Below are 25263 nucleotides of genomic sequence, written 5' to 3' on the forward strand. Positions count from 1 at the left end.
TATCATAGAGAAGGAAAGAAGTAACAATTACACAATTCTTTAGAGGTTAATTAAAAATAGGCAAGTAATACCGATGTTAAGGATTTTATAAACCATCTGCACAACAAACCAAAAGCATGCTAATATCTGCTCTTGTAGTTTAGTTTCCGATGTACATCTTTTGTGCAAATTTCTCCTAGGATTTCTCTTGTCTAAAGAGTGTCCCCAGGGAACCAGCAAGAAGAAATTCTGTGATTATGTTCTGATGCAATAAAGGCAAAGACCTTTCTAATCCTGAATTTGAGAAAAATAATGACTCTGCCCCAATTGTGACAGCAATACCCCCATCAGGAACATGAAAATAAAATGGCTATAATTTCTGGTATATTCCTTTTGTCTTTTCAGTTGAATGATACCTAATTTTCTTAAAGTTTTTTTCAGTAAGTTACGAAATCATAAATTAAGTATGTTTTATTATAAATTACAAATTACCATTTATTGAATTCACAAAAGGAAAACATTTAAATAAGCTTATGTAACATGTTTACAGCAACATGAATTCTGGATTCTTCAATGTTCCACTTATAAATTATTATACTTAGGAACTGTGAATCTAGTACCGTGTTTACTTGAATAATTGTACATTTCCTTCACATAAATTACACTGTGAAAGGGATCAGGAAATGAGGCAAATATCAGGATCTTAGTCCACAGTAATCTTTATAATTCCAATTTATCTTCTGGATCCTTATTTCTGTTTATCAAAGAATGGTACACTTCCTAAAAATTGCAAAGATAATTAGTAGCAGAGTTAAGTTAGAAGAATCTAGATTTAATGCTTCTCTTCTCTTCAGCTGTTTTAGTTTTCTAAGAAAGGCTACTTAAAGCTAAAGATACATATTGGGTGAGGCCTTATAGGGCAGACTTCATATGTGAATACCTGTACGCATGACAGCAAGAATTCAAAGAACCAGGGTTTTACTCCCAAAACTTGCCACTAACCTGCTTTTGTGACACCAGGCATATAACTTGTAAGGGACTTAGTTTTTGCCACCTGTAAAATAAGGATGTTGAAACGTGATCTCCAAGGTCATTTCCAATTAAGATGCTTGTGTAAGTCCACATTTATGTAAGTATACGAATAACAGAATTACAGTAAATCCATGTGGGAGTATGGACATAGGTATATATGTAGGAAGGACAAAGAAATGTGTAAAAAAAAAAATAAACATTCAATGTTTACATTTGGAGTTTCCTTTCACAGGCAGGGTTTAGACTTTCGATAAAGAAAGGCCCAGAAGACCCACTACTCTCATCCAAATTCCCATCACCCTCCTTTTATGCCACAGCTATACTAATATCCACAAGCAGTATAACCTAAGAGCGTGCTTTCCCCACAATATAACCATTCTCATATCCAGTCCAGGGTAGACTGATCCAGTCTATCTCAATGAGGGTTGGCAAGCTTTTCTGTAAAGAGTTTAATAAATATAGGTTTCCTTTCCCTTCTCAATAGTGCCATCCGTCAAGACAGTGCTTGCTGCCAACGCTGACTTCTAACAAATTACTTACTCTGGCCCTCTGACAAGAGCCAGTCCTTGACTCTTCCTGATCCTGACAAATAAACTCCTGGTACCACTGTATCAAGTTTTTATTGCTACGTAACTCCTTTTTCCCTCATTAATGCAAAGCTACAACTTCACGACTTCATCCATCTTGAACCCCAAATGTCAGTATTACTATCACTCACCATTGGCCCAGAAAGATGGTAAGAAAATAGAAACAAAAAAAGAAGGGGACAGAGACAGGGTAGGTTCAGGTGAAGGACAGGTGAATGGTAGTATTACCTCCCTTTTCTAGACTCTAAAAAGGAACCAGGTGCTACGTTACTGTTAATTTATATTAAAATGTCTACTTCAGTGGGAACAGAGAACATTTCACTTTATGCAAAGTGCTCCCTAATGAAAGAATTGTTATAACAGGGGGGAAAAAAACCTCAGTAAGCTTTTTTATTATGCTTTTATCTAGATCACTCTGCGTCCAGCTGTGAAACTGACTGATGTTGTTAAAGCTCCCAAGGAGCCTCTACAAGAAACCATGGTTACTGGTTCAAAACAGTATCAAAAAAAAAAAAAAAAAAAAATTAGGAGGGGATAGCAATTTGAAGAGAAAAACAGTTTTCTTAAATTTCATCAAATGAAGCTATAGCAACAAGGAGTAGGTTGATGGCTGGGCAAAGGCTTCAAGATGATAACTTCTCTATGAGCCGTCAAGGTGCTTGATCTCTCAGCCCAGAAGGCCCAGCACCTCAAGGGATCATTTTACCTTGCCCAAGAGTGATCCCCCAAAGCTAATTTAGTTATTTACTATGGACAATATCTTATAAACTCAAATAATATTCTCTTCACAAGGTCACTGAGTTTGCTTTACACAGAAGCTTACTTGGAAAAAAATTAAGAGCACAAGGTTGCTTAATAAGTATATGAATCTGAGCCTAACGGTACCTATCGTTTTAATATAAAGCTGCCTAAGTCATTCTTACCAATCTTTTTCAAAAAGTTTTCATCAAATGCTCGTCTTTTCAAACCCCTTAGCGACGTTTTCAGTTATTAAATAATTCATTCCTTTCACATTTGAGAACCTATCATGTTTCAGGCACTGTATGAGACACTGGATATATCACAATAAAGAAAACAGCTTTTATGGAGCTTATAAACTAATGGAGAAAAGAGACATTAAATACATGATTGCAAATTGTTAATGTGCTAGGAAGAAAAAAATAAAAGGTATTTACTGGGATTTCAAGAAAACTTTTTTTTAATTTTTAAAGAGATCAAATCCCCACAGCTATCGATGGTGGGTAATGGATACATAGAAATGGTGATGGATTCATCATACTCTCTACTTTTGTATATATTTATAAATTCTTAAAATAAAAATTTTAAAATGAGAGAAATAGGAAGAGACCTGAAAGATAAGTAGGTGTTAAAGAAGCAAAGCATGTCAGAGAAGAGTGTTCTCTAGGCCAATAGAAGAGTAGATGCATCAATTCAGAGAACTGGGGAGCTTGGCATATTAGAGGGATTGAAGGAAAGACTAAAAGATAGCCTGGCCTCTAGGAACTATTTTTTAAAAGCCCCACCAAAAACTAAAGAACTCTCACATCCACAAGCTACAGATGGCAGATATTCCAAATAGTAATAATGGAAGCTAACTTTTTGAGCCTTCACTAAATGCCAGACAGTGTGCTAAGAGTTACTACACTTTATTTCATAGATGTCTTAGAACAATCTATAAGAAAGATACAATTTTTTCCTAGTTTGCAGGGGAGGAAACTAAGGCACAGAGAGATCAAGAAACTTGCCTAGAAATGTCTGATTGCAGAACCTGTACTTTTTCTTAACTACAACCATATATACTGCTTACCACATGTCCAGTTGACATTATTATTATGTTTTACTTAAGAGTTCTAAATTCTTGGTCCATTTCCACAATTAGCTTGGGCTTTGTGCTTAAATTATTTCTTGCTCATTTCACAAAATGGGATAGTAGATTATATATTAAGGTCTTCCTAGCTTTTAATGTACCTTTCCAATTACATTACTATTTTTTATACCAGAAGTTTATACTTACAGTATTTTATAGATCATATGATATAATTTAGGCAATTATCTAAATTTTGATAATTTATTAATCATTCAACAAATACTGGTCACCTTCATGACACGTGCTCCACTAGGTGTTAGGAATACAGTAGTAAGCAAAATCGTTCAAAATCTCTGCCTGCATGCTATTTATAATTCAGTGAGAAGAGACAGACAATAAATAAAACAAATAAACAATACAGTATGTTAGAACATGGTAAGTCCTATGGAGAAAATAAATCAGGAAAGGAGCACAGGAATTGCTGATTTCCCCATGCCTATCATGAGCAGGAATTTGTTGGGCACTAGGGCAAATAAAGACAAGCAATGTCTGATTCCCTGCATTGAGCTGACTACAGTTTGGTAAACACAAATATGAGGAATTCTACAAAAGACAAATAAACAAAGTGCCATGGGTCCACACAGGGAAGAGCTACAAGGCAGAAGAAACTGAGTTGCAACCTGGATTTTACTCTCTTAAAAACTAAAAAGAAAAAAAATTTCCTAAAAAGAATGTGAGACATATTTATTAAATCCACATTTCAAAATTTTATAAAACCTTATTGATAAATATTTTGAGAAGATTTGAAAAAATAGAGACACACTATTTTCCTATTTGAGAAAACTGTAATTAAAAATATCAAAGTTATAAGCTTAATACAAATCAAATAACTATAATATGTTTTAGAAGCATAATCTTGTAAGAGTCTCTACTACAATTAAAAAAGTAAATGTAAGAAAAGCCAAGGAAGTCTTGAGAAATGGGAGTACTGAGAGTAGATATGCTCTCATGATTATGAAAAGATACTGACATGCTTTTCTCATTTGCTTTTCCTTCCACTGACTTCCCTCCTATTCTATGAGTAGCATCCATATCTTTGGTAAAGTTTAAAACTGAAAAGAGAAAGAAATAGTTAATATTTACCTTATGTTAATTTTACACTAAGATAAAAGTTTTTGAAAGTCTGGTTTTCCCAAAGAAGGAATTTGTTAGACACTAATATTTTCTGGCCAAGATTGAAAAGAGTAGGATTATAGTTTCTTCCACAGTACAGAGCAGATATCCCTTCTGCTCATGACAGTCAGAACATGGGGCCTGTCAATTAGGGTACAAAGATGATATAAATTAGAAAAAATATGAATTATAGCCCCAAACTCCTGATTCTGGATGAAGGATTGTGGGATTAAAAGGTGAGACAGAGACAGAAGATGCAAGTGACCAATACTCCCATCATCATCTTTCAGGCAGATGCGGCAGAAGAAAAGAATGTCTGATGGAGTAAGGAAATCTGGGAGCTAGAACAGTCAGCTTCACTTCCCACTAAGACTGTACAAAATGACTGCCTTCCAGGAACTTCCCTGCCACGTGGCGCGTGTGCGCACAAACACACACACACTTTCACACACACACACACACACACACCACCAACCTCTTTCCTCTCCCTACTCAACAGAAGCTGGAGATAGCCACTCCAAAATATATGCACAGAAACACAGGAAGATTGAGAAGGAATGTGAGATCAGCTCTGGCATCTCCCTTATTTCTCATGTGCCACGGAAGGTACATTTAGGAAATGTACCTTAGGAAACTTCTGTGTGCTCTAAAGTAGTATGGGAAAGGTAACTTAAGATACAGATTGACGACTTTGCCAGAGGGATAAAGTAATTCCATAGCAAGAGGCCTGGAAGAGAGAATACCAGGCTCAGGGGGCCAAGCCAGACCTCAGGCTATCTGTGACACCAGGAAAGATGGACAATGCATCCTAGGAGCAAAAAGAACAGGTCTCAGACAGTTCTGGTAGTACCTCAAACGATAGTTCTGGTAGTACCTCGGTGGCCACAATTCCAGGGAGAGACCAGTAAGAAACCAGAAAAGACAGTAGATAGATTGAGGGTCTTGGTGTGCTTCCACCACAAGGTCACACAAGCCAACCCATAAGTCTAGATTCTGTTGTGGGCAGGTCTGAGGAAAGAGATAATATTTGAATGAGTAGTATCCAGAAGCTGAAATATCCAAACACAACTATTTAAATTATTGGATAAGACCCAGTTTACCAGATGGGAGTAAGTCTGGTACTCTTCTTCCGGCCATCCAGTGACCAGGGTTCATCAAAAGGAATAGATAAGAAAAATAAAGAAGCTATATTTTCTTTGCACACCTGAGTATACATAAGGTGTGATCCTACTACAGATTTCATGATGATTATTATATCTGAGAATTCAACAGAAATACCCTGCACATTAGAAACCAATATCACCTTAAGATTAACAGTGGACATTCAATTAAGATGGCAGAGTGAGCCCATTCATCTACCTCTTCTCCTACTAAAGACCTGAGGTCAGAAGGGCCTGGGGGTGTGGGCAGGCCACAAAACGACTGAGTGAAAAAACACCAATGATGGCCAGTACAACTCTAAAGACAAGTAAGTGTCAGCCACAGCATTTATCATGAGTCTAAAGTCTTTGTCTGAGGGCTTATAGTGTGAACTTTGAAATGGAGATAATAGCAGGCTAAAGACAATCTCAACAGGGAGAGGGGGGAAAAAGGAAGGCAACTCAGAACTAATCAGAACTCTACCTGCAGAAAAATTCCTTTCCAACAGCAGAAACCGAGGGACAGGGACCCGCTATTAGCCTTGTCTCTGCAAGTGCATGATAAGAAAAATGAGTCCAGGAACAGTAGCTCACGGTTGTAATCCCAATGAGACCGAAGTGGGAGGATTGCTTGAGGCTGGGAGTTCCACACCAGCCTAGGCAACATACAGAGACTCCACCTCTACAAAAACAGAAAAATGAATGGGTATGGTGGCGAGCACCTGTAGTCCCAGCTACTCAGGAGGCTGAGGTGGAAAGTTTCCTAGATCTTGGGTGGTCAAGGATGCAGTGAGCCATGATCACACTACTGTGCTCCAGTCTGGGTGACAGAATGAGATCCTGTCTCCAAAGAGGGGAGGGGAGGGGAGGGGAGGGAAAGCCCACCTCTCACTCACCACAGCAAGCGGGAAGCCGACTGCAGAGTCCCATGGTCAGCCATGATGCTCAGTGGGTAAGACAGTATTTTGTAAAGGGGAATAATGAGCTGTACAGAATTACACCAGTTTCCAAGATTTCAAGGGCTATCATTCAACTATCAGCATCAAAAGAATTTAAGGTGTTTATGTGCCCTACTCTAGACTTACTGAATCAGATTTTTGTCCATGGGACCAGGAATCTACATTTTACCTGGGCCGCCAAGCAATGGGTATATACATTCAAGTAAGACAACCACTGATTGTGACCTTTACTTGAAAATACTGTAAAGAAGAAAGCTAACAATCACTGGCCACTTAATAAAAACCAAGAGAGGCAATAAAGTGTAGAAGTAGAGACACAATGACCCAAAGAAAATACAGTAAGGCAACAAAAATAAATAAAATGTTCCTAACTTTATTGGTATCTTGAGAGAGATTCAAGAGGCCAGTATATGCACAGAACAACAACAACAAAAATCTGTTCTTATAATAGTCAAGGAACAAGAAGAATTTTGGGAAAATCAAAACAAAAATTATTTTCAAAATGAAATAATGTGACTTTCAGTGAATGTCAAGATGGAATAAGCCCTTTACAGCCTATCTCCCTCACTAATTACAACTAAAAACTCTGGGCAGAATACTAAAAGCAACTTCTTGAAAACTGAAAAATAACAATGTCAGGTGCGTTGGAGAAGAAAGTCAAAATATGAAGAATAACCAATATGACGGTGAGTTTCCTATTTTTATTTTAATCCTTCCTTTATCTACCACTTTGACCTGAGGGTGGGCAGAGTCCCAGAATTAGGCAGCAGACACACATGGCAAAACTCCAGGAGAAACCCCCTCTTTCTAGTGGGTGTAAAACAAGCATCTGTGGGCTACAGTGTGTGGTTTGGAGCAGTACGAGGGGAGTTTCCAGTTTCTTTTTTTTTTTTTTCTTCTCTGCTGACTCTGCCTCAAAGCCAGTCTGTTATGAAGCTGCACTACTGAGGCAGCACATCTGAAAGCCTAAGAGAAACCTGTCCTTCTGTCCTGAGAAACGGGAAAGGGGCCAGGGTAGTAGGAAGAATATGGGAAGAATCTTCACTATGTATTTCTCTGGGGCAAAACAGTGGGGGAGGGCGACACTAAGACTCTAAGAGAAAGAATAACCCCTGCCACTAGTGAAAGGACTAGGAAAAGAGGCTCCTGGGAGCCAGACAGCATAAGGAAAGTCTCTGAGAGGACAGAGATCTAATTCCAAGTTGCATATGTGTAGAAAAAACATAAAGAAATATAGCAAGCTGGCCAGGCATGGTGGCTCACGCCTGTAATCCCAACACTTTGGGAGGCCAAGGCAGGCAGACTGCCTGAGCCTAGAGTTTGAGACCAGCCTTGGCAATGTGGTGAAACCCCATCTATACAAAAACAAAAACAAAAAACAAAAATTAGCTGGGCATACTCTGGGGCTGAGGTGGAAGGATCACTTGAGCTATGGAGGCAGAAGTTGCAGTGAGCTGAGATTGTGCCACTGTGCACCTGCGGTCCCAGCTGCTAGGAAGGCTGAGCTGGGAGAATCCCTTGAGCCTGACGGGTAGATGCTGCAGTGAGCCCAGATCATGCCACTGCACTCCAGCCTGAGCAAGAGAGGAAGATTTTTGTCTTAAACAAACAAACAAACAAAAAGCCTCAAGCAATTCTCACACCTCAGCCACCCAAGTAGCTGGGACCACAGGCGCACATCACCGGCCCAGCTAATTTTTTTTTTTTTTGAGACCGAGTCTTGCTCTGTCGCCCAGGCTGGAGTGCAGTGGCACGATCTCGGCTCTTTGCAAGCTCCGCCTCCCGGGTTCACACCATTCTCCTGCCTCAGCCTCCTGAGTAGCTGGGACTACAGGAGCCCGCCACCACGCCCAGCTAATGTTTTGTATTTTTAGTAGAGGCGGGTTTTTTCCATGTTGCCCAGGCTGGTCTCCAACTCCTGAGCTCAGGTGATCCACCCGCCTCAGCCTCCCAAAGTGATGGGATTACAGGCGTGAGCCACCGCCCCTGGCCCCAAATGAATCTTTAACTCAATGCAATCGTAATTAAAAATCCTTCATATGTTTACTTTTTAATTTGATGAATATATTCTCAAGTTAATTTGGAAAAATATCAAAGAATAAAACAGTTTTGAAAAACTAATAAAAGAGGACTTTAAAGCTAAAATAACATTAAAAATACATCATAATTATGCTGTGACAGATAATTAGATCAAAGGAACATTAATAGAGACAAAGAAATATACGTGTACATGAAAATCTTACATTGGGTAGACTATACTTTGAAATCTTGGTAAAAATGAAACATTTACTAAATGCTATCAGAACTAATAATCTAGATTTCTACATATCATTTATAAAAATTATGAAAGATTAAATACTTAAAAATATTTAAAGAAGATGAAAGACCAATAGCCAATAAACATATGACAAAAGGAAGTCAAAAAACTGTAACTTAAGTGGCATTGCTTTTTTAATCTTTTAGATTGCCATTATGTTAAAAAAAAATCTGTGAATGTGTCTGCATTCATTGAGATGTATCAAGCATTTGGAAATTTCTACACTAAAAAAAGAGAAAAAATGTAGAGGAAAAAGTAGATCTGAATACTTAAACATTTCAAAACTTCTATACATAAAAAAATCACAAAGTAAAAAGGCAAATAGAAAGGGTAAATGTATTTGCACAAAACATGACAAATATTCTTAATATATTCAAAATTCATATATAATGCTATAAAAATTGGTAAGACTCCAATGGATAAGTGGATAGAGAACTCTAAATACAACAAAGAAACAAATTAAAATGAAATGCAATTATCTACATGCCAATTTAGCAAACACTAGGGTGGGGGAACACCCAATGGGATAATGTGGTGAAGCAGGCATGCTCACTTGCTGACAATGAGGAAAGGCTGACACAATCTTACTAAGGAGCAATTTGACATATTAAGAAGAAAGAACCTTAAAAAAAGCCAACAGTATTATTAAAATTTGGGAAAGTCTTCAATTCTAGCCTCACATTTGACAGCTGCATTACAGGAAAAGTCACATACCATTTTGAACACCGGTTTCTTCAATGTAAAATATCAATACCAGTCACTAATTCATAGAGTTGTAATATTTAAAAGAGAAACAAAGCCTGTAAAAACGTCTGAAATACTGCAAAGCACAGGGTTGCCCAGTGGTCTGTGAACTTTAGGAAATTTTCGAAGATCTTCAAACTCTGACTGAACATGTGTGAATGTTTGTGAAAAGATCTACACAGCTTTAAGCAGACTCTCAAAGGGGCCCTGATCCAAAAGAAAACTGAAAACCACTACAGGCATGGAAAATAAAAGAAAGAATTTTCTTCCCAGTGTCCAACTGTTGCCTGACACACTATAGGCCCAAATTAGGAATTCACTATAAAAATCCAGATAGTATTTAAGATGATATTCAACTTACCCTGTTAATTTCTAACCCCCTCAGAGTAGTATTTAGTGATTTCTGAGGCGATTAACTCATTCTCTGATATAGCTGTAACTGGAACCTGAAATTAGGAAAACAGTAAGTCAATCAATTGGATCTACTTGGATCAATCACATGAAATTAATGCAGTCTACTTTGGAAAATGGGTGGGGGGAGCAGTAAATAAACTTAATATATTTAAAGTACTATTCTGAATTCATTAAGATATGCATAATTAATATATAAACTACACTGGGACATTTCTCTTGAAGCAAACAAAAACAAAATTGTATATATTTTAATAAAATGGAATATAGATAATTAACATTCTACAAAATACTTCTTTTTTATCATTTGAAAAATAATAGCTTTTTAAAAAATTGACATTTAGTAACTATATTTATGGGGTACGGTGATATTTCAATACATATATAAAATGTGTAATAATCAAATCAGGGTAATGGCATATCAATCACCTTAAACATTCATCATCTTTGTGTTAGGAACGTTCAAAATCCTCTCTTCTAGATATTTAAAGATACAAACTAAATTCTTGTTAATGATAGTCACCCTACATTGCTACAGAACACCAGAACTTATTCCTATCTAACCTATAATTTTGTATCTGTTATCCAACCTCTCCCAATACCTGCCTCCCGATTATCCTTCCTGCCTTTAGTAACCACAATTATCTCTCTACTTATACGTGCTCAAATTTTTTTAGCTCCCACAATATGAGTGAAAATGTGCTATATTTGTCTTTCTGTGTCTGACTTATTTAACTTAATATACAGTCCTCCAGGTTCATCCACATTGCTCCAAATGACAGGATTTCATTCTTCTTTATGGCTGAATAGTATATTCCATTCCGTATATATATCATATTTTCTTTATCCATTCATCTGTTGATAGATATTTAGGTTGATTCCGTATCTTGGTTACTGTGATATACTGCAATAAATATGGGAATATAGATATCTCTTCGACATACTGTTATCCTTTACGTTGGGTAAATACCTAGTAGTGGGATTGCTGAAACACATGGCAGTTATATTTTTAGTTTTGAGGAGTATCCACACTGTTTTGCATAATGGTGGTTCTAATTTATATTCCTACAAATAGTGTATGAGTGCCCTTTCCTCCACATCCTTGCCAGCATTTATTTTTTGTCTTGTTGATAATAGCCATTCTGAGGTGAAATAATCCTCATTATGGTTTTGATTTTCATTTCCCTAATGATTACTGAAGTTTAATATTTTTTCCATATATTTGTTGGCCTTTTGCATATTCCTTTTGAGAAATGTCTAGTCAGATCATTAGCCTATTTCTTAACTGAATTATTGGCTTTTTGCTGTTGAGTTTCTTACTTATTTTTGATATTAATCTCTTATCAGAAGAATAGTTTGCAAATATTTTCTCCCATTCTTCAGGTCGTCTCTTTACCCTGTTGATTGTTTTCTCTGCTGTGAGGTTTTTTAGCTTGATATAATACCATTTGTCTATTGTTGCTTTTGTTGCACCTGTGCATTTGAAGTCTTAGCCATGAAATCTTTGCCCAGATAAATATCCTGAAGCATTTCAGATTTTACATTTAAGTCTTAAACCATTTGGAGTTGATTTTTGTATACGATGAGAGATGAGGGTCTAGTTTCATTCTTCTGCATATCCAGTTTTCCCAGCCCCATTTATTGAAGAGGCTTGTCTTTTCCCGAATGTATGTTCTTGGTGCCTCTGTTAAAAATCAGTTGGCTATAAATATGTAGATTTATTTCTGGGTTCTCTTCTGCTCCATTGGTCTATGTGTCTGTTTTTATGCCAGTGCATGCTGTTTGGGTTACTACTGCTTTGCAGTATATTTTGAAGTCAGATAATGTGATGCCTCCAAGGTCCTCTCCCACCCCTCAGGAATTCTTTGCCTATTTGGGGTCGTCTGTGGTTTCATACAAATTTTAGGATCTTTTTTTCTATTTTTGTGAAGAATGTCATTGGTATTTTGATAGGGCTTGTGTTGAATCTGTACATTGCTTTGGGTAGTATGGTCATTTTGACAATATTAGCTCTTTGTTAATACATGAACATTAAATATGTTTCCATTTTTTGTATGTCCTCTTCAATTTATTTCATCAGTGTTTTGTAGTTTTTATTGTAGAGATATTTCACCTCCTTGGTTAAATTTATTCCTAGGTGGGGTTTTTTTGTGGTTATTGTAAATAGAATTGCTTTCTTTTCCAGGCTAGTTCATTACTGATATATAGAAATGCTACTGATTTTTGTATGTTGATTTTATATCCTACAACTTTACTGAATTTGTTTATCAATTTTAAAACTGATTTTAAAAAAGTGGAGTTTCTAGGTTTTTCTATATATAAGATCATGTCATCTGCAAACAGAGACAATTTGACTTCCTCTTTTCCAATGTAGATGCCTTCTATTTCCTTCTCTTGCCTATTTGCTGTGGCTAAGACTTCCAGTACTACGTTGAATAAGAGTGATGAAAGTGGGCATCCTTGTCTTATTCCTTTCCTTAAAGGAAAAACTTTCAACTTTTCCCCATTCAGTATAATGTTAGCTGTGGGTTTGTCATATATGGCCTTTAACTGTATTGAGATATATTCCTTCTATGTCTAATTTGTTGAGAGATTTAGCATGAAGGGATGTTAAATTTTATCAAATGATTTTTTCTACATCTTTTGGGTGATCATATGATTTTGTACTTCATTCTGTTGATATGATGAATCACTTTTATTGATTTGCATATGTTGAACCATTCCTAGGATAAATCCCACTTAGGCATGGTGTGTGATCTTTTTGATGTGCTGTTGGATTCAGTTTGCTAGTATTTCATTGAGGATTTTTGCATCTGTGTTTATCAGGAATATTGGCCTGTAGTTTTCTGTTTCTGTTATATGTTATGACCTTGGAGCTGAAGAAGCTGGCAGCCCGAAAAAACCCATAGGCCCAGACTCCCCCCAAAACCAACCAGCCAAACAAAACAAAATCCTGTTCTCTCCAGGCAAAGAATAAGGAAAGAGACAATCCAGACAGAGCCCATTATACCTAGCCAAACATCACCAAAAACACAAAAACAGAAGTAAAAAACAACTCTGTGCCTGTAGCTCCCACCCCCACCAGCAAAGGTGAAGTAGGGAGCCTAGATGTCTGCTCTCCTCCGGCTGTAATAAGGCACTCAATTCTCCCCACAATGGTGATGTCAGAGAAGGCCAGTAGGGAGCCAGTCTCTGCCACGTGATAATGAGACCTCCTTTTCCACAGTGTCAGTGAAGACCACATGGAGAGCTTTGACCTTCACCTAGTAGTAACAAGGTACCCTTCTCTCTTTCTGCCACAGGCTGTTTTTGGAGAAGCCTAGTAGAGTCAGGCCTTTCACCATCACACAGTAAAGAGACTATCACCCTGTGGAGGATATGTGGGGAACCATAATGACACATTCCTGCCCCTCCCAGCCAGGGAGAAATCAATGTGGGCAAGAACTCCCATCCATGACCAGCAGTAACAAAGAATCTCTCCCTAAATTGAGTGTCAAGAGAGGCAAAGTAGAGAACCTGGACTTGTATCCCCACAGGAAAGTAATGAGGCTTCCCTCCTTCTCATGCGGGGGCAGGGCCAGAGGAAGCCAACTAAATCAGAACATTTAAATAAGACCCAGAGTGTCAGCATGTAATACTAAAAATGTCCAGGTATCAAATAAAAATCACTCATCATACCAAGATCCAGGAATATCTCAAACAGAATGAAAAAAGGCAATCCACAGATGCCAATACCAAGATGATGGAGGTGTTAAAATTATCTGAAAAACATGTTTAAGCAGCTGTCACAAAAATGACTCAAGGAGCCATTACAGACATACTTGAAACAACAAAATAACTGAGAGTCTCAAAAACAAAGCAAGATATAAAGAACATACTGCAAAGAAAGAAAAGATATAAAGAAGAACCAAATGGAAATTTCAGAACTGAAAAATAGGTAAAACAAAAGATGTAATGGATGGATGCAACAGTAGAATGGAAAGGACAGAGGAAAGAATCACTGAACCAGAATGTAGAACAATAGATACTATCCAGTCTAAACAACAGAGAAAAAATAGCCTGAAAACAAATAATTAGAGCCTCAAGACCTAACAAAAGATCTAATGCTAACAAAAGATCAAGCTCTAACAAAAGATCTATCTTCTGCCATGGAATCCAACAAGGAGAGAAGAAAGTGGGCTGGGCTGAAAAAGTGCTCTAAGAAAAAAACCAGACAATTTTCCACGTTTGGCAAAACACATAAATTTACAGATTCAAGAAGCCGAGTGAACCATAAACAGGATAAACCCAAAGCAATCCACATTAAAGCATATCATAGTTAAACTTCTGAAAGCTAAAGACACAGAAAATGTAATAAAAACAGTAAGAGAGAAATGATAATTTACCTATAAGAGAAAATAATTCAAATGACAGCAGACATCTCATCAGAAACAAAGGAGAAATGAAAGAAGTGGCACAACATTTTTTACTGACGTCCACACCTGATCATCTGTGTCTATTTTTGCATCTGTTTTTTCTCTTGTTCCTGGTTCTTGGCATGTCTGGAATCTGGGGACTCAGTGTCAAACACTGTATCATTAAAAACCATAAAGGATGTGAAATTTATCTTCAATTGAAGAGTTTCTTTACTTTCTGGTTGGCAGCGAGAGCTAATAAAATCAGAGATCAAGCTAACTTGAAGCTTGTTTTCAATCTTATTAAGACCTAGTCTACTCCTGGTTCACTCTTACTGCTAGGATGCAGTTGTTCAACCTAGGGTGTTTACCAGGACGCCTCTATCTCTAGCACCATGAAACTGCTGAAAACTCTGCTGAGCTTAGTTTGTTAGCAGCCACTTTCTGCTCAACTTTCCTGCTTATTGGTTTGTGTTGCTTACTAAGCTGTGACAACTCTTAAGGGAAACATGATTCAGACTTATAGGCTCACTTCTCTGTGACTGTCTTCGCCACTCAAGCTCTAGCTACCTTGGTAACCATGAACTCCAACAGTCTCTCATCAGGGTTTGGGGACCTCTAGTTTAACTGAGTGAACCTGTCTTATATGGCAAAGGTAGATTAACTCCTTGAATTATATAGCTCTTTCAATATCAAACTCTGTTGAAAAAGCATCAATGACTTCTCATACAGAAGAATAAAGTCCTACCTCGTTAGCTACAAGTCCACTCAGAATTCTGTCCTTATATATGCCTAACCTCCTGCCTTATTCTCCAGTCAGTTCCTACTGTCAGGTCTTTCCTCAGATAAATCCCTCTTCCTGGAGTAGCACTCCCACCTCCTGGCTCCCAAGAGAATCCATATTCTACTAAACTTGCAAACCCCAGTTCAAATTCCTCTAAGAACTCTTCATCAACCAACTTGTTTCCCATCCCCCTTACTCATTAAGGTATCTGAGAACAGGTTCTGTATGTGTATGTTTTAAATTCTTTTTTAACTCAACATTATTCTGTTGTTCATTAAAAAAAAATACTACTAATAATTTTTCAGTACCCACCACATGCCAAGCTTTTCTAAGCACTGGTTTTACAGCAGAGAACAAAAAAAGATACAGTCCCAGTTGTCACAGTGCTTACACTTATATGTAATGGATATGAACTATTCAGGTATTACTTTTGCATAATATATCAAAATTTTCACTGTTGACCAATTAGGTTGTCTTCAGCTTTTACTATGATAAGTAATAGTATTGTGAATGCAGCTCTAATATAGCTTTTTTTATTCTTTATTTACTTAGGGTCAATTCCCAAGAGTAAGATCATTAATCCATGCCCTTAGATATGTTTATGGCTTTTAAGATATATACTACCATACTACCTCTCAAATGAGTTATTCCAATTCCAAAAGCAATGCATGAGTACTTGATTCCCTATGGACTTCTTTATTATGGTTACTCAGTAAGTATAAAAAAAGTTATTCACTATTGTTTTTAATTACCAATGATGTTGAACTCTTTTCCTTAAGAGCTAATGGGCATGTCCTTTATTAATGTAGTTACTGGAATCTTAGTGTTGTAAATATTTTCATAATACAGTAATCATGTAAGGTCATATTTGTGTTTTCCACTTTGTTATTTTTCTTTTTAGTTTTAATTGTGTTGGTTTTCTTCATACAGATGTGCTTAGTTTTTATAATCACTTCTTTACAGTCTTCTTACTTTAGAAGATTACTATTCTTTGCACAGTTTCACGAGTTTTTCCAATTTAAAAAGGTCAACTATAACATTTGCATATGAAAAGGCTCTACATGAACTTTCCTAACTGCCATCTGATCATCCCAAAACTTATTAAACAATTCTACCACTGACAGATTTTATGCTTGCTCATTGTATACCAAATTACTAAACTAGATTTTCTCAATACTAAAGATACTTGTTTTTCTTAAAATAATATTTTCAGGTTTCTGAAACTAGAAGTATCAGAAATAAAATCCAAAAAAATTTGCCAGTAGCCAAGCAAAAGAGTACGTTGTGAGGTATGTCACTGCCTACCCATGTGTAAACCTATGGAAAATACATTCCCATAGAAGGTATCTGTCAATCCAACCATGACCACAGCTGAGTTAACTGCACAGGTAAACTCAGATGCAGTTGAATTTTAACTTAAATTTGAAAGCATAACTTGCTTGAAAATGTTTTCAGAAAGACTGAATCGTGTCAAAGCACTGAAATAAAAAGCTATTGTAATGCAAAAGTTGTCTGTTGCAAGCCAAGCAAGGGCAATTAAAGGCAGTAAAAACTGCACAATCTCTCAAAACAGATCATAGAATTATCAGAGCTGGAAGACACTGGTGTGACTAATTTGCATTTTACAAAGTACTATCACCCAAGTGCTGGATATCAATCTGTCAAAAGTTTCCAGCTGACTCAAAAAGGAAGTTATTTAATTCACGGCTTATCTATAAAAAAACTGAAACCATGAGTTCAACCAAAAAGAAAAGCAGTTAAACTCTACACATTTCCATATGACTCAAAATTATACTGGCAATCATAATGTGTAAAGAGACCAAGAAAGCAAGCACAGGTAAGGAAAAGCAGCATGTCAGAATTTGGAAGACGATTACACTCAATCTTATGATTCCCAAAAAGATGAGGTAGAAGTTATATGGATAAATGTATACTTCTGTCAGTAAACCTTTAAGGATTTAAAAAATAAACTTAATGTTTCTTTTTTCATGAAAATATATTAAATCTGTGGCATATGTCACAATTAATAGTGTTTGAATTGAGAAAATGCACTTTGTGTGTGAGTATATGTGTCTACATTTATTCGATTACTAATTTATTCACTCATTCGAGTAGAGAAAAGCAAGATTAGAAAAACAGATAACAAAACTAAAGATATAATGCATGAAGGTCAAACACTTTCAAGAGCCTAAACATTACTGTGATGCAGAAAAATACAAAATATATAAGGAAAATATAATCCAGCTGAAAAATGACAACCAGTTAGATAAACTAGCAACTAACAGAAACAAAGAAAAAACTCATAAAATTAAAAGTAAATACCAGCAAACAGAAATAGCTGAGAAAACGCAAATAAGTATGGGTCTTAATTCAGTTAAAAGTACTAAGAACTTATTTAAACTATGTGGCAACTGACCAAGACTCAGAATACCATAATTCTTGATCAACTACCCTACTACTGTAGTAGGTTCCCGACACTGAAACTGAGAGGAGAATGCATGAAGTGAAATCATCTGTTTATCATCATCAAAGAGTTTGGACCACAGACAACTAGGGACTCTTCTGCCTCAGTTACTGACAAGCCAAACACCTGAAACACTGAGATCAAACCAACTTGTTTCTTAACTTCTTTAACTTAGGCCCACATCTTAATCCACAGAAAAAGGAGGAGGAGAAGTTACTCAAGAATTTCCACAAATAGCCATGATGGAGTAACAGAGATTAGATTTGTTCTCCCAGTTTATACTACCAGAAAACTGGATAAAACAGATGAAACAATGGCTTTTAGATATTAGATAACAGTCAGAGCAGGAATGGGATTCCTGAGAAAAGATGAAAAAATGATGTGAGTCCTACATTTGCCTGACCTCACACCCTTGAAGCAATTTACAGGATGTAGTGTAAAGAAGGGAGATGGGGCTTAAACAGAACCTTACAGTCTCAAAGAGTTGAGGTCACAAAGATTGACACTTAGTGGGGCCAAGGCAGCCAGAATTTGTGGACTAGCCTAACAGAAAGAAACTACATACAGAGACAGTGCCTTGGAGACATGCAAAGGAGTTCCCACAAGCTGTTAGGAGAGTGCTGATATGTCCTGTGCGGAAGGAAACCACCTGAGGCTGGAGAAAGGACTAGCAAACCAAAAACAAAACAAAACAAAACAAAAAAAAACAAAGGCCAAATAATTTTTGAAACTCTCATACAAGGCTATGAATAGTTTGTATTCCAATAGGGTAGAGTAAAAAGACCTCCCAATCCATGAAGTATCATGTAAAGTCCTCAGAAGGGTATCAACTTCTAAATTAGCTCTAGGAGAAAAGTCTACTCGCTGCTCCAGACTCACCCTAACAAAGCCTCCTTAAAACAAAACAAGTCTTAAAGGGCATCAAAAAAAATTTAACTGCATGCCAAAACTTAGACCAACATTACTTAAAAGAATGGCCTCTTCGGCCGAGAGTGGTGGCTCACACCTGTAATCCCAGCACTTTGGGAGGCCCAGGTAGGCGGATCATGAGGTCAGGAGATCGAGACCATCCTGGCTAACACAGTGAAACCCCGTCTCTACTAAAAATACAAAAAATTAGCCGAGCATGGTGGCAGGCACCTGTAGTCCCAGCTACTCAGGAGGCTGAGGCAGGAGAATGGCATGAACCCGGGAGGTGGAGGTTGCAGTGAGCCAAGATTGCACCACTGCATGCCAGCCTGGGTGACAGAGCGAGACTCTGTCTCAAAAAAAAAAAAAAAGAAAAGAAAAAAAATGGCCTCTTTATCACAAAACCTAGCATCCAGTAACATGAAATTTACAATGTCTGACAATCAAAATTTACCAGACATGTAAATATGACCTATAACCAGGAGAATATCAATAAAAACAGACCCAGAACTGACAGAGAACTTAGCAAACAGAGATGCCAAAAGAGTTATACATATTCTCAATACATTCAAGAAAGCAGAAAAAGATATGGAAGTGTTGAACACAGAAAGGCAAGACTTTTTTTAGGCCCAATTGGAGCTTCTAGAAATTAAAAATACAAAATCTGAAATGAAAAATACACTGCATAGGACAGCAGATTTAACACTTAGTTAACTTAAAGATATAGCAATAGAAGATTTCCAAAATGAAGCACAAAGGAGAAAAATACAAAAATAATGAAAGTGAATACCACTGATTTGCAGCAACACACAAACAAGCTAAGATCAATGTAACTGAGGTCCAAAAAACAGAGGAAAAAAAAGATAAAAAACATACTTGAAGAAATAATGAGCATAATTTTTTCAAATGCTATCAAAACCAGAAACTTACAGATTCATAAGAGGCTCAACAAAATCCAAGCAGGATAAACAAAGAAAATCACACCAACAATTATCATAATCAAATTGTTGAAAACCAGTGATTGGGGGGAAAGAAATGTTAAAGACTGCCAGAAGAGGAAAAAAGATTGTGTACAGAAAAACAAAGGTATGCATGAGAGCAAACTTCTCATCAGAAATTATACAAATAAGAAAACAATGGCGCAAGATTGGAAGGGGGGGAACCTGTCAACCTCAAATTCTGTACCCTACTAAAATATATTTCAAAATAAAGGTGGAAATGTTTTCAGACAACAGCTGAGAAAAATCCATTAGCAGCAGATAATGCACTTAAAGAAATGATTTTTAGGCAGAAGAAAAAGATTATCAGGTCCAAATTTTGATCTACACAAAGGAGAGTGCCAGCAATGGTAAATACGTTAATAAATATAAACAATATCTTTAAGTTTTGAGTTTCTGGTTGTTTTTTCTTTTCTCAATTGTTTTAATCTCAAGAAAAATCTGTGCTTACAATAGAAACTAAAAAAAAGCAGTAACCTCCCCCAAAAGAGTTTTACTGCACTGAACCATTAAAAAAGTCATACTGATTTTATAATATTAATTGGGCATATTTCCATCTTTTCTATAATCTCTAAAATAGTTCTCACCATAGGAATTATATGTTCCTTGAAAACTAAAAAGAATTAACTGGCAAAAATTGGTTCTGGAGCTAGCTGGATGTAGCTCCAGACCAACTTTTCTTAAATCAGCTTGGGTGTTCCATAATTCATTTCAAATAAATCAGCTTAGAGTTAATAAATAGTATTCGCTTACTATTTTTTAAACATCTTTTCTATTCTTATATCTGCTTTATAAACTTAATTTTGGTTTTCCATCTTTTCCTTTGTAAGATTTGTCAGATATTTTTCTATTTTGTTTTTCAACCCTAAGAAGTAGCTTTTAGATTTTTCATTTCTGTGGTTTCTGTTTTTTAATTCACCTATTTCTGCTTTTATCTTATTAATTTCTTTCCTTTCTCCTAGGCATTTATTTTGTTGAGTCCGTTTGTTTTACTAAATTCTAAGGTTTAGTGCTTAGTACATTTATTTCATTCATTAACAAAGACTATTAATCTACTTCTAAGCACAGTATGAGTCTTAGCCTGAATCTCATTTCAGGTGCTAAATGACCACTTATTGTACATTTGATCTCCTGTTTGACCCGGTATTTATTTAAGCAATTTTTTTTGTTTGATTTGTCCAAATGGTTAAAGTTGTACATTTTAAATTTCTGTTGCAGTCAGAGAGAATGGACATATGTAGTTTCAGCTTTTCTGGAATTTACTGAGATTTTCCTTTGTGGTTTAATCTAAAATTGATTTTTTAAAATGTTGCATTGACTGGAAAACTGGAAAAATCAACTTAATCCCAAATTTAGATATAAGCTTCATAAATAACTAAATAAACCCCAAATCATCAATGCAGGTTTTACACTACATTTATTCAGGCTTACAATTTTTACTAGCATTAAATGCATCCATACAATATGAAGAGTAAGGACAGAGATTCTCGATTTTGTACCTTTATCTAACTCTGGGTTTGCTGGGCTTGCAAAGGTCAACCAAAGAGTGTTTGTTAATAATGTAAGGAATTTCTAATTTCAAGAAATGTCAAAAATTCTCAAAAACTTTAATAGCTATTTAGTAACTTACACCTAAATGGTTATTGGGACAGTATCTGAAAATATGTATAAAGTATCTATCACAGCACTTGATACGCAGCAATCATTAAATATTAGCTATTTTCTTACATTTTTGTTTTTCTCATATCTGCTTTCTTTTCCCTTAAATTCACTTCATCTCACATTCTATATAGACCACATTAACTATGCCTCCTCATTTAAGATCATCTTCAAAGCAATAAACATTTCAATACCTTCACCAAGTAACAGATAACAAAAGTTAAATTGAGTACCTCTCAACTATGCTTCCTCTTATATATCACCTTTTGGTTTCCAGAGCATCCAGATTTCATTGGAAAGCATTTCATTTCATGATTAGATATGAGACTGGGTTTGTCATACACATTTGTTATTCAAAAAAATGTTTTATCTCTTATCAATAACCTACGGGCCCCCCAAAAGCAAATCCCTTTCTTTAACACAGTCAAGTAATTGGTGATGCAATTTCAATAGCTATGCCACTCAATAATAATAACTGGCCTTTGGAAAATAAAAGATACTTTGTGTGGCCACAGTCTTCAGTTTCCAAATACTTTAACATCATTTTCAAAAATAAAATTAAAGATATGTTAAAAGGTTGCTTCAGTACACTCCTATGTAAAATAACAGGTGCAGCTCGGGTGGAGAGAGGGAGGTGATGGAGTACAGAAAAATACCATAACTTTTAACTAGCTATCCCAGGTCTTCAGAGTCACCTTCCACTATCTTCACGAAAAAGTTATCTGTAATTGTGACCCTTCTCTCATATGAATGAAATCAAAAGTTTTCTTTCTTACTAGAGGCTATGTGCCTCCTTTCATGAATTGTAGTATCCTACTATGTCATAACGTCCTTTGCAATTGGCTAAAGAGGAACCAAAACACTCAAGAAGTTGGGACAGGTCACGTTTTCCCTAAATTGTTCCCACTTCACCCCCAATAAACAAGTATTCTTTTGGAAACCAACTCAAGTCAGTAATCTTTCTCAAACTCAGAGCCTATCATTAAAAAGTTCCTTGCAGAGAACACAGAGATTACTCATTAAACCACCCTAACACATTATCAAGTTTTACCCACCTGTCCCAGGCCTAGGACTTCTTAAAGTGACTAAGCCATATTCTTCCCTCCCCATTTCAAAAGTTACCTAAAGAGTAAAGAACAATTTTTGAACAAAATTATGAAGTGGCTGTCTCTTAAACCAAAAAGCGTATTTACTAGATACATATTATGTGCTAAACTGTGTACTAAGTGCTTTGCTTATCTCATGTAACCTACGTAAAGTCAAGCAGGGGGTAATTACCTAACGTGTAGGAGTTAAGGGGAGGAAGGAGTAATTTTATCTAAGTATCACAAAGAAATTCAGCAAGTAATACCAATAAAATCAAGTAATTAAAAGTAAAATGAGCCATGAATGAACTGCTTACAGATCAGGAGAGAAATATAATAAAAAATACTGAACACTGTTATAATACACTTGATCCTTTGGTTTCTGGATACACAGTAAGCTAATTCTAGCCCCTTACTAAGTACCTTGTATTTGTAAAGGAGCAAAGTCAGCTGGACTCTGGGTTCCCTATGTATTAAGATAACTTACAAAATCAAAATTATACATAAAAACTGGTCTTTAAAAGCTGAACTCCTTGGCCAGCGCACTAAGAGAAACAAAAGAAAGACTGGAGTAGAGGGATTAAAAATAAAAAGTTATAAAGAGAGATACAAAAACTAGAGATGCATAGACTCTAGAGCTAGAATGCCTGGATACAAATCCCAGCTCTAAAACATAGCACCTGGGTAACCTTTGCAAGTTAATGTCTACTTCACAGGCATTCTTGTGAGGATCTAATGGGTAAATATGTATAAAGTGCTGAGAAGAGAGCCTGGTAAACAGTAAGCACTATACAGTAAAACTGTCCCTTGCAGGCAATAGGATTTTCTATATAGTACACTCAGCAGACTCAAGAAATTATCAGAAATATAACTGAGCAGGTTGCTAAATATACATAATTCAACTGTATTTTTGGACCTTTTTCCTATGGAATTTTTCAAAAAAGTTTAGGGAATATTATCAAGAATTACTCCCACCCCCTCACGCACTGTCCCCCAAATCACAAGTGTCTAGTTGCACGATCAACTAATGGCCAATCTTACTTAATCCTCACCCACAACCTCCCCTGTACTCGAGATAGTAAGGAAGCAGGAGCCCAGGCATATCTTTCGTTACATCAATATTTCATTATGTATCGCTAAAAGGTAAGGGCTTTTAAAAAATACATAACTACATACTATCATCTCACCTAAAAATTAACAATAATTCTTTAATATCAAATATCTTGTCAGTGTTAAAATTTCCCTATTTCATAAATGTTTATTAAAATTTAGACTCAAATAAAGTCCAGGCACTGCTGTTAATCTACGGTTTCCTCCTCCATTTCTCTTTTTTCTCCCTACAATTTGCTCGTTGAAAAACAAGTCATATGTCTCTAAGAGTTCCCCATAACCTATATTTTGCTAACTGCATTCACATGGTATCACTTAATGTGTTTCTCTGTCTTCTGTGTTTCCTGTAAACTGGTAGAGCTAGAGACTTGATCACATTCGGGTTCAACTTTTTTGGCAAGAATACTTCATGGGCAGCACTGTGAACTTTCATTAAGAGAAAGCTAATGTCCGTTTCTGCCCGTGCAGTTAGCAGCCATTCATGATCTTTGCTTAGGTTCAGGAATTCATTAGAAAATGGTGATGTTTTATTCTATCTGAGAAAAGAAACTTCCTCTCGGCAACTATTTGGTTGCTCTAAAGCATAGTTGGCTCCTTAGCATACTCTGAAGAAAACTAATGAGTTTTTGAAGTATCATTATGAACTCACGGATTTAAATATATTTGATATGATTCATTATATTGCAGTTAATGCTTACTGATGCTCAGATTGTCTCATCTTCTTTGGCCAACCAGAGCCCATTCAATTAAGCACCTGAGTTGTAACAACCCTATTAGTGTTTGATAACTTCACTGCAAGATGTTCAAACACCCATATCTGGAATCAGATTGAACCATAAACCAATTTTCATATTCAGCTGGTTTCTTTCTTGTTCTTTATTTTTAGTAAATAAAAATCTCTAATTATAAATCATAAATCAGTGGCATTATACAGCCTGGATATTATGATTGAACATGGACCCAGAAATTATATAGCAAGACTTCTCACTGATTTTTAATTTCAGCATTCCTTTGAATGCTAAAAAAAAAAAAAAAAAAGTATACACCACTTAAAGCTGGAAATTAAGTGCTTCAACTTGAGAAATTGAAAAAAGGATTCCTAATCTACTTTCTGCTTGCATTTTGACTCTGGGAAGTATTTTTCCATGTTCTATTTCAAAATTTGGATGTGGTTTTTAGACATGTATAATACAAATTCTTTTTTTTTTCTTTTTTTTTTTTTCAGACGGAGTATCACTCTGTTGCCCAGACTGGAGTGCAGTGGCGCAATCTTGGCTCACTGCAACCTCCGCCCCCAGGGTTCAAGCGATTCTCCTGCCTCAGCCTCCCAAGTAGCTGGGATTACAGGCGCCTGCCACTGCACCCGGCTAATTTTTGTATTTTTAGTAGAGACGTGGTTTCACCACATTGACCAGGTTGGTCTTGAACTCCTGACCTTGTGATCCACTCACCTAGGCCTCCCAAAATGCTAGGATTACAGGCCTGAGCTACCGTACCTAGCCCAAATTCAGTAAAAAAAAAAAAAAAAAATTAATCAAACCAACAAGTTTGAGGATACGGTCAAACTCTCAGAGGTTGAATTATTTTGCACCGTAATTCAGACTTTTACAAAATCCTCATATTTCATCCTTAACATTGAAATTCATGATATCATGAATATAAAGTTGTAAGTTCAGACTATTTGAAATACCACAGGTACTAGGTAAGTTATG

At 36.3% G+C, this 25263-nt stretch overlaps 1 protein-coding gene across 9 annotated transcripts in view; it reads right to left on the reverse strand.

Moving 5' to 3' along the window:
- The window catches only part of NCOA1 (nuclear receptor coactivator 1), a 278981-nt gene that overhangs the window by 175894 nt on the left and 77824 nt on the right, over positions 1-25263 (reverse strand). For 5 of the 9 annotated variants that reach the window (XM_063789219.1, XM_063789223.1, XM_009442133.4 and 2 more), the window contains one exon: positions 10099-10183. The exons of the other annotated variants lie outside the window; for them this stretch is intronic. The gene's annotated coding sequence lies outside the window, so the exon portion shown is untranslated. Of the gene's footprint in view, positions 1-10098; positions 10184-25263 lie in introns of those variants that run through there. 9 annotated transcript variants of the gene reach the window in all.

The sequence above is a fragment of the Pan troglodytes genome, chromosome 12 (assembly GCF_028858775.2).
Source record: "Pan troglodytes isolate AG18354 chromosome 12, NHGRI_mPanTro3-v2.0_pri, whole genome shotgun sequence".
Taxonomy (NCBI): domain Eukaryota; kingdom Metazoa; phylum Chordata; class Mammalia; order Primates; family Hominidae; genus Pan; species Pan troglodytes.